This window comes from Pantherophis guttatus, chromosome 3 (assembly GCF_059756535.1).
Source record: "Pantherophis guttatus breed Tessera chromosome 3, ASM5975653v1, whole genome shotgun sequence".
NCBI lineage: Eukaryota > Metazoa > Chordata > Lepidosauria > Squamata > Colubridae > Pantherophis > Pantherophis guttatus.
This window is the reverse complement of record NC_142065.1, coordinates 19984688-19993902: the sequence shown is the minus strand read 5'-3', so window position 1 is coordinate 19993902 and position 9215 is coordinate 19984688. Positions and strand designations below refer to the sequence as shown.

The 9215-nt window shown below is 39.7% G+C and overlaps 1 long non-coding RNA gene across 1 annotated transcript; it reads left to right on the top strand.

Moving 5' to 3' along the window:
- Positions 1–897: 897 nt before the first annotated feature.
- On the top strand, positions 898–2056 carry LOC148114511 (uncharacterized). The gene is made up of 2 exons (XR_015733638.1): positions 898–991; positions 1259–2056. It is a non-coding gene; the product is annotated as an uncharacterized LOC148114511 (long non-coding RNA).
- The last annotated feature ends 7159 nt before the right edge of the window (positions 2057–9215 follow it).

Sequence of the window (9215 nt, the reverse complement as noted above, 5' to 3'; positions counted from 1 at the left end):
CTAGTACAATGAAATGTTTGAGCAAACTTGAAAAACTGGATGTCTTAAGCTAACAGCAATCAAAATTGCTGATGTGTATTCTACAGAAACGCCCAAGAAAGACTGATGCCTTATTTCACTCTCTTTCCTGCCAAGTATCCAAATAAGAGAGTGATAAAAGAAAAAAAAAAAGCTCCAGAGGCATTTATATACATATACTGCATAATCTGACATTAACCTTTAAAGGACAAAATAAATGTTCTCCTCGCCAACAGGTTCACTTTTCTTTGCCTGGTTCTCTAGAGATGAATGAAAAGAAAACATTTTGTGTTTTCATGCAGTTCAAATGTCTTTATGTATTGGAGAAGCTGAATAACCTATGATTTAACACCAGTATCTGCTGATCAAAGAGATAAACTGTCTCCGGTCTGTCTGGTACATTTCTTAAGTCCTACTACACCTTCAATTATGTTTTTTTTTCCTTTTCCCCTCCAACTCTTCCTAATGCATGCAGATGAGTCGTTAGGGAGTCCAGCTTTTGCATTTTAAAATGTGCTCCGGAATTGGCTTGGGAGAGAAGATTTGTTTTCCTGTTGGGGAGCAGCTGGCGAGAATGGCATAGAAGGGATAATCCAGAACAAAGCGGAATTCTTGAGAAATTCCAGCATGACAATAAAACTCGCATAGCTTCTTGCTTTAATAAAAGATGGGGGAAATTAGAAACCTCCCAAAGTAATTAAAGGAATGCCATTAAAATGTCTTTCCTCAGAGTTTGAACACTTCTACTGTTACATGAATCTATATTTTATTCTTAGTCTTAATATGCAGAGGAAATTTTGAACCTTTTGACTCAACTTCCTTTTTGCATCTGTATAGGTATATTTATATACACTGTTAAACTTAAAAGAGGCTCTACATGGCAGCCCACTTCCTGAACCAATAAGACATCCGCATAGAGGCAAAATGAAATGGGATCACAGAGAGCTGTTAACAGCCCAACTTTCCTTGGACAGTAAGTGGAGTAGTTGTATCAGTTCAATCTGTCAGTTAGATCCTCTTTCAGAATACCTCTTTCTATTCTTTGCCCTGCATTTTCTTCTAACTTCAAAGAAACACTGCAGCTTTATATAGACAGAGATATATAGATATAGATATACATAGATATACATAAATATAGATATAAATATATAAACAACAACAATGGATCTTTTTATACTTCTGTAAAATTTGGAATTCGTTTTAGTGAATGTATATTATTTTACCCTCCACCTCTCCCAAGTCAGGTTTCTAAGGGGCTGCCACAAAGAAGAGAGGGCTCAGCCTATTCTCCAAAGCTCCTGAAGGCAGAACAAGAAGCAATGGATGGAAACTAATCAAGGGAAGAAGCAACCTAGAACTAAGGAGAAATCTCCTGACAGTGAGAACAATTGGCCTGTGGAACCTCTTGCCTTCAGAAGTTGTGGGTGCTCCAACATTGGAGGTTTTACCGCTTGTCTGAAATGGTATAGAAGTTCCTGCTTGTGCTGGGGGTTGGACTCACTAGAACTCCCAAGGACCCTTCCAAGGCTGTTATACTGTTATTCATTTGGCTTAACACAACCCCATTGGTTTTGCATTGTTTTATTTACAATTGTTAGATCCCAAATTAAACAATGCCCATTCCTTTAACATTTTTGGATGAAATGGATTGCAAATGCATTTTTGGATTTAGAGAAAGCAAGTCTCCTTCAAAAAGAACTCAAACCCTGATAACTTCATGGACACATCTATGATACACAAGGACTTGGTTTAGACATGGTTTGTCATTGTCTTCTTCTGGGATGAGTTTTCAACCTCTCCATCTGCCCTACACCTTCTGCATTTTTTACAGCTTTCCCATTCAAGTGCAAACTAGACCTGGCTTTGGTCTTTTAAGATCAGCTCAGATGAGCTGCCTAACTGGTCTCTTAGCAGTTAATAAAAATGCTATAGAACCATTGATAGATAGAAATATAATTAGAACGAGAAAATTCTAAAACTAGATCTGTAAACAGTTGAATATTAAAAGGACTGAGAAAGTAAACATGGTTTGAGCTCCCTCCTGAGTTTATATGGCAATTTGTTCCATAACCTGGGTCCTGTCCTAGAGAAAAAAGAATCAGTAATTCATGTCAAACATGTTCATGCTGAGATCCACAAAAACTCTCTGGTTCATGATCTAAGATAGCAGAATAGATTATACAGAAATAGCCTGGACTAAGCCATGTAATACTTGATGCATTATCACGAGCACCATGGATTGGATTCAGAAGTCAACCTGACCAACTCTGAAATTATTTCACAAGTAGAATAATGTAGGTCTTTGAAGAGGTTTCACTCACCCCATGCGGCCACAACTGCATCTTTGGCAATGTCTTTAAGGATTACAGTACATCATAAAAAACACCTTGTGCTATTCAGTGGTGGGTTTCAAATTTTTTTACTACCGGTTCTGTAGGTGTGGCTTGGTGGGTGTGGCATGGCTTGGTGGGCATGGCAGGGAAAGGATACTGTAAAATCTCCATTCCCTCCCCAATCTAGGGGAAGGTTACTGCAAAATCCCCATTTCCTCCTGATCAGCTGGGACTTGGGAGGCAGAGAATAGATGGGGGCGGGGCCAGTCAGAATTTTTTACTACAGGTTCTCCAACCTACTCAAAATTTCTGCTACCGGTTCTCCAGAACTGGTCAGAACCTGCTGAAACTCACCTCTGGTGCTATTCCAACTCTAAGATGACCATTGCATAAATGATCAAGCCAAAGGCTTTCTCTTCCCGATAGGACAAAATCATTTGTCAGCTGAAATTGACAGGATGTTTTTGCTACAAACACTATGTGTGTAATGACTGGATGTAGTTCCCTACATTGCAAGTCACTTCTTTAAGCGAGAGTACAATCCCATCAAGAACAGGATATATTTTCAAATATTGAAACCAGACCCTGAAACTGGTAACAGCTCAGTTGTAACTAATTTTAGTTTCAACCTACTGTACTTTCTCACATTAAGTTCTTTTTACCCTTTGGAGCAGGGTATTCTCAACCTGAGGAATTTTAAGATGAGTGGAACTCCCAGAATTCCCCAGCCAGCCATCTTGAAGTCCACATGTCTTAAAGTAGCCCAGGTTGCGAAACTCAGTCCTGGAGAATTTGAATCCCAAAAGAGCGGGAAGGGGAAACATAAATCCCATCAGCATATTGATGACAACAACCCTCAAACTTGCAAATAATCCTTTCCTTTCATGTAGATCAGCGGTCTTCAAACTTGGCAGCTTTTTTTTTGTATATAATTTTTATTAAACAATTTTTAAAAACAAAAACAAAAGAACCCAAACAAAAACAGATATTTACATCTTCTTCTTTTCAGCATCTTCGCATCAGTAATCCATATTTATATATTTTCTCTTTCTTATCTTAATACATCTTTTATACATATATTTCTAGTATATCATATATATAATATATGCTCTTAATCTAAATATTTTATTTACATTTAACATAAACAGGTACCTAATTTCCTTTCCACAATTTATATCTTCCCAATTGTTTCCATATTCCTCCACCTAATATAACCATTGTTTAGTTTTCTTTTGTACCTCTTTTTTCCCCCCTTTCTCCTCCAACCATTTATACCATTTCTCCCAGACTAAGTAGTATTCTGTTTCATCTTTTTCTTGTATCTCCTTTGTGAGCCTATCCATTTCCACACACTCCATAATTTTTCTAATCAGAATTCTGGGAGTTGAAGTCCACAAAGCTGCCAAGTTTGAAGACCTCTGATGTAGATGTTAAACAACATGGGAAACAGAATAGAACTAATGAAAAGAAATGAGAAAGATTGAGGACGATAAAGTGAAGCATTCAAATTGCATCTTCTACTGGCTAAAAGGGCCAGGATGGCCTTAAGTTTAAAGATGCTAGAACTTTAAGAGCATCAATCTGTATTTTGATGTGAATAAATATCTGTACTTTATCTATATTCATATCATTTAACTGGTTTCCATCAAAAATAAGGTCTCCATGTAGAACAAAACCACATTTGGGGGGAGAAGGCATTTGACATGTAGTACTTAAGATGTTCCCCTACCCACATAAATAGAAATCTGTTGACAGTTCTCCCAGCATATGCTTGTTTATATAGACAGACCATCTTTAAAAGATCCCTAATTTAGAAGTGTGAACAATAAAAGAACAATGCACTTCTTTAAATAGCTCTTACTTTGGAGATGGATAAATGGTGGGGGGCTTTAATATAAGATGAAGATGTTAAATTCTACATCACACGTGGGCATTCTCCAAATTTAAGATTGCATGCATCCCCAGAACTTATTTTTGCAATCCTAGCAACTTAATACAATCAGGTCATTAAATTTCAGCGCTGAAACTACCTGAAATTGGTTACATGGCATTTGACTGTTTGGAGATGAGAATCACACAGAAACTCTAATGGAATCAAAATAAAGTTGATTTATTTTACCCACTCAGAAGATCTTCTCCATTGAGAATTGAAATATCTAGGTATTTTAAGTGATGCATTACATATTTAGGGAAATATTTTCTTCTCTGCCATTATTTAAATTCAAAGACAGATTTGCAGCTGATTTGCATGAATTATTTGATGATGTTGAAAGCTCAGATCTAAGTGTTATTTTGTTAATTTATTTTTCGCATTTCTGAACTATGTGCCTTCTTCAAAGGGAATTTATTTAAGAGATTTTAAAAAACAAAATTAAATGACTAATTAGGAGAGACCATGGCTGGGAGGGAATTATTTGTTTTCTTTCCAAATACAGGCTTTTATGTCCATCAATGTGTTGGTTTGGCTGATTGCCACAACAGCTGAAAAAAAGTGTCAAGTGCTTCACTGTTGCTCACCTTATCTCTGCATTCCTTTTAGACCAGGGGTCTGCAACCTTGGCAACTTTAAGCCTGGTGGACTTCAACTCCCAGAATTCCCCAGCCTGGCTGGGGAATTCTGGAATTGAAGTCTGCCAGGCAGGGGTGAAATCCAGCAGGTTCTGACAGGTTCTGGAGAACTGGTAGCGGAAATTTTAAGCAGTTCAGAGAACTGGCAAATACCACCTCTGGCTGGCCCCAGAGTGGGGTGGGAAGGGAGATTTTGCAATATCCTTCCCCCAGGAGTGGGGAGGGAATGGGGATTTTGCAGTATCCTTCCCATCACGCCCACCAAGCCACGCTCACCAAGCCTCACCAAGCCCACCAAGCCACGCTCACCAAGCCACACCATGCCCACCAAGCCACGCTCACCAAGCCACACCACGCCCACCAAGCCATGCCCACAGAACCGATAGTAAAAAAATTTGGATTTCACCACTGCTGCCAGGCTTAAAGTTGCCAAGGTTGGAGACCTTTGTTTTAGACTGAGCAACTGGATAAGAAACCGCCTTTGTGATTTCCCTTGAACCTTCACAAATAAAACGTTCAGAGATTTAAAGATCCCCAAAGGCCTGAAAACCAACAGAGAAGGCCAGAGGGTCACCCTAAGTGGGAGGAGGGGAAGAGATTTGGCAATAATTGTTATGTGTCCAGTTCAACCCCTGCATTTTACCACTCTCTACCAGTGGTGGGTTGCCGCCGGTTCGCATGGGTTCTATAGAACTGGTAGTAAAACCGGCAGGAGGCCCCGCCCACCGACCGTGACATCATCAAAACGCTTCTGCGCATGCGCAAAAGAGCGTGTGTGCAGCCCCACTGCAAACTGGTAGTAAAGGTAAGTAGAACCCACCCCTGCTCTCTACCTTTCTGAATCAGACTCCATCTTATAGACTGGAGGTGGGGGGATGTACTATCTTCAGTACTTCTGAATTAAAACTCAAACTGCAGGTATGAGTTCAAGAGGCGAAGAAATAGGGTAATTACAAATGAAATTAACTGGCTGCAGCAATGAAATGTCAGAAGTACAAGATAATCTGCATCTGGCAATATGGAATCAGATCCATAAAAGCCAGTGTCACAATTCACATGCTATGCTTTCAGTTTTATAAAACTTTCAGCAAAACGACTAATGGCTTTCCTTGCTGAGGAATCAGTAATTCCTTCCTTCCTTCCTTCCTTCCTTCCTTCCTTCCTTCCTTCCTTCCTTCCTTCCTTCCTTCCTTCCTTCCTTCCTTCCTTCCTTCCTCTTTCTTCTCCTTATTACAGGAAGATTTGTACTATCTTTTTGTCACCACAGGGGACTCAATAGATCTTTTAACACATCACTGTTAATTAGCAGTTTACTAATTGTCTCTCCAATCCAAGGCCTGTAACAATTGCCAATTACCGTTATTATTGGATTTCACTCAAAGAAGAATGATTCTTTACAGGTTTATTTTTAGAAATACCAGTGCAGTATTATTAAGTATCAGTTCCAGGTTTTCTTGAAGAATTAAATGCGCATGATCAATTTAAGCTCGAGATCTATAAGAATGGTTTGGTTGTTACTTATTGAATTAATCTGGACTATCTCTGCTCCATTCTGTCCTTTGGTGCATAGGTTCATGATAATCTTTGCTGATTATCTTCAGCTTTTAGTAAAGAACTATTATTTATTCCCTGGCAATGGATATAATTCCCAAATTCTTTAGCTCCTTGTTGATGTCACCCCACTAGGAGTTCTGGTTCATTACTTAAGAAATTTGAAAGATATTTCAAAAATCACTTGGTAGGTGTAAGGAAGTAACCTGATATTTATTCTGGCACAGATAATAGGATTGCCAGCAAAGCTTTTAATTCACGCCCCCCCACCACCATCACTTAAGCTGGAAGGATGCATTTTATTTACCTTGTAAAAGTAATCACAGAGTTTTGAAAGGAAAACAAGCTGGAGTTGAGTCAAACAGAAATGATTAAACACAAACATAATAGAAACAGCATGCCTCTTTCCTTCTAGCTTGTCTCATGTAGGAACAAAAAATAAATGTTGAGGAAATATAAATTGGATTAGGTGAAGAGTCTTGAGCGAGAAATTGTAACATTTAAAACATATGGCCAAAAGATTGCAAAATGGCAATATTTGGACACCCAGTTATGGACCACTCTCCTGTTGTAAATACTTCAGAATCTTCTCCAATATTTATTTATTTATTTTTATTTATTTTATTCATTTATTTTGTCAAGTACATATTAGATAATATATATAAGTATAAGCATGAAATGAATACATAAAATGAGTACAATTAAAGGGAACATTCGGACAGGGACGGTAGGCACGCTGGTGCTTTTATGCATGCCCCTTACAGACCTCTTAGGAATGGGGTGAGGTCAACAGTAGACAGTCTTAGGTTAAAGTTTTGGGGGTTTGGGGATGAGACCACAGAGTCAGGTAGTGCATTCCAGGCATTGACCATTCTGTTACTGAAGTCTTATTTTCTGCAATCGAGTTTGGAGCGGTTCACTTTAAGTTTGTATCTATTGTGTGCTTGTGTATTGATGTGGTTGAAGCTGAAGTAGTCATTGACAGGTAGGACATTGTAGCAGATGATTTTATGAGCTATGCTTAGGTCATACCGAAGGCGGTGTAGTTCTAAATTTTCTAAATCCAGAATTTCAAGTCTGGTGGCATAAGGTATTTTGTTACGAGCAGAGGATATTAAATTTAATTTAATTTAATACTAAAGGATTAATATAGAACAAATGATAAGTAATGATAACTGTTTATAAACCATATGCTAAAATAGATGTTCAGGTGTGTAGAGACATGGAATAAGTAATTAGAATGCCCAATGCATGAATCTCAACTTATGATTAATTGAACAAAAAATTGATTTTGTTTGTTGTATGAAATATAATTTCAAGGAAGGAATTGTTGAGTTCTGTTAACCATGAACTATCACTTGATCATGTTCTTCTAAATCACAAATCAAATCACTTGAAGGATAATGCAAGAAAATACTGCATATCAGTGGTGAAATCCAATTTTTTTTATTACCGGTTCTATGGGCGTGGCTTGGTGGGCGTGGTGTAGCTTGGTGGGCATGGCTTGATGGGCATGGCAGGGGAAGGTTACTGCAAAATCCCCATTCCCTCCCAATCCAGGGGAAGGATACTGCATCCCTATTCCCTTCCCACTCCTGGGGGAAGGATATTGCAAAATCTCCATTCCAACCCTACTCTGGGGCCAGCCAGAGGTGGCATTTGCCAGTTCTCCGAACCACTCAAAATTTCTGCTACCGGTTCTCCAGAACCTATCAGAACCTGCTGCATTTCACCTCTGCTGCACATTCTGTGATCACAAAATATCCTAACATTACAAGGTTGGAAGGATACCTCTTCTCCATCGAGTATCCCATGTCTTAAAGAACATCATTTCTCTTTCTACTGACCACGACCAAATCGGATTCTGACAAAAAAAAAAATCAAAATTTTCCCCCCCGCAGCCGATTTTCCCTTCCGCACCATTTTTTTTGTAAGTGCCAAAATTTCCAAAATTAGGTTTGGGTCCCGACCAAATTGAGTTGTGGCCAAAGTTATGGAATGAATTATGGCCATGACCAGATGTTCTACTCGGGGATGGGCTGCTCTGGGTTCACACTAGGGAAAATTCTGCACGGTTTGGCGAACCCCCAAATCCCACTCCCGCCCCCCCAAGAATCTCCACATGGCCTGTTTTGGATGCCAGGTAAGTGCAGGGCCTGCGCGGAGGCTTGGGGAGGTGAAAAATGGGCCTTCCGGAGGCTCCAGAATGCTGGAAATGGGCCCATTTCCAGCTTCTCAAGGGCCTCCGGAGTCCAGGGAAGGTCATTTTCACGCTCCCGGAGGCTCGGAAAAAACCTCCGGAGCACGGGGAAGGCAAAGACCCCCCCTCTGTCATGCAGGAGGCTAGCTAGGCCACGCCCACCCAGCAACCAGGCATAGAACCTGTTGCTAAAATTTTTGAAGCCCACCCCTGGTTGTACTGTATATTTGAACAAGCATAAGAGCGTCTGGAGTTTTTCCTTACTTCAAGGATTTCAAAAAAGCTTCCTCTGGCATTAATGGAAGCCATTTACGGCCTTACTGATGCATTCAGGAAAAGGGACAGTTTTCCATGGAGGGTTGCTACCAGGGTGCTTCAGCCTCATCCCTTACCTCCCTTTCCCCATTTGAAAAACAATTCCTTGGGGGGGGGGTGTTTGTGCGTTTGTGTGTGTGAATAAAATGAGAAACAGTGAATAGACAAGTGTGGCTGTCTTTATGCTCAGAATGTAGAATGTGACTCATCCTGATTGGTTGGTGTGTTCT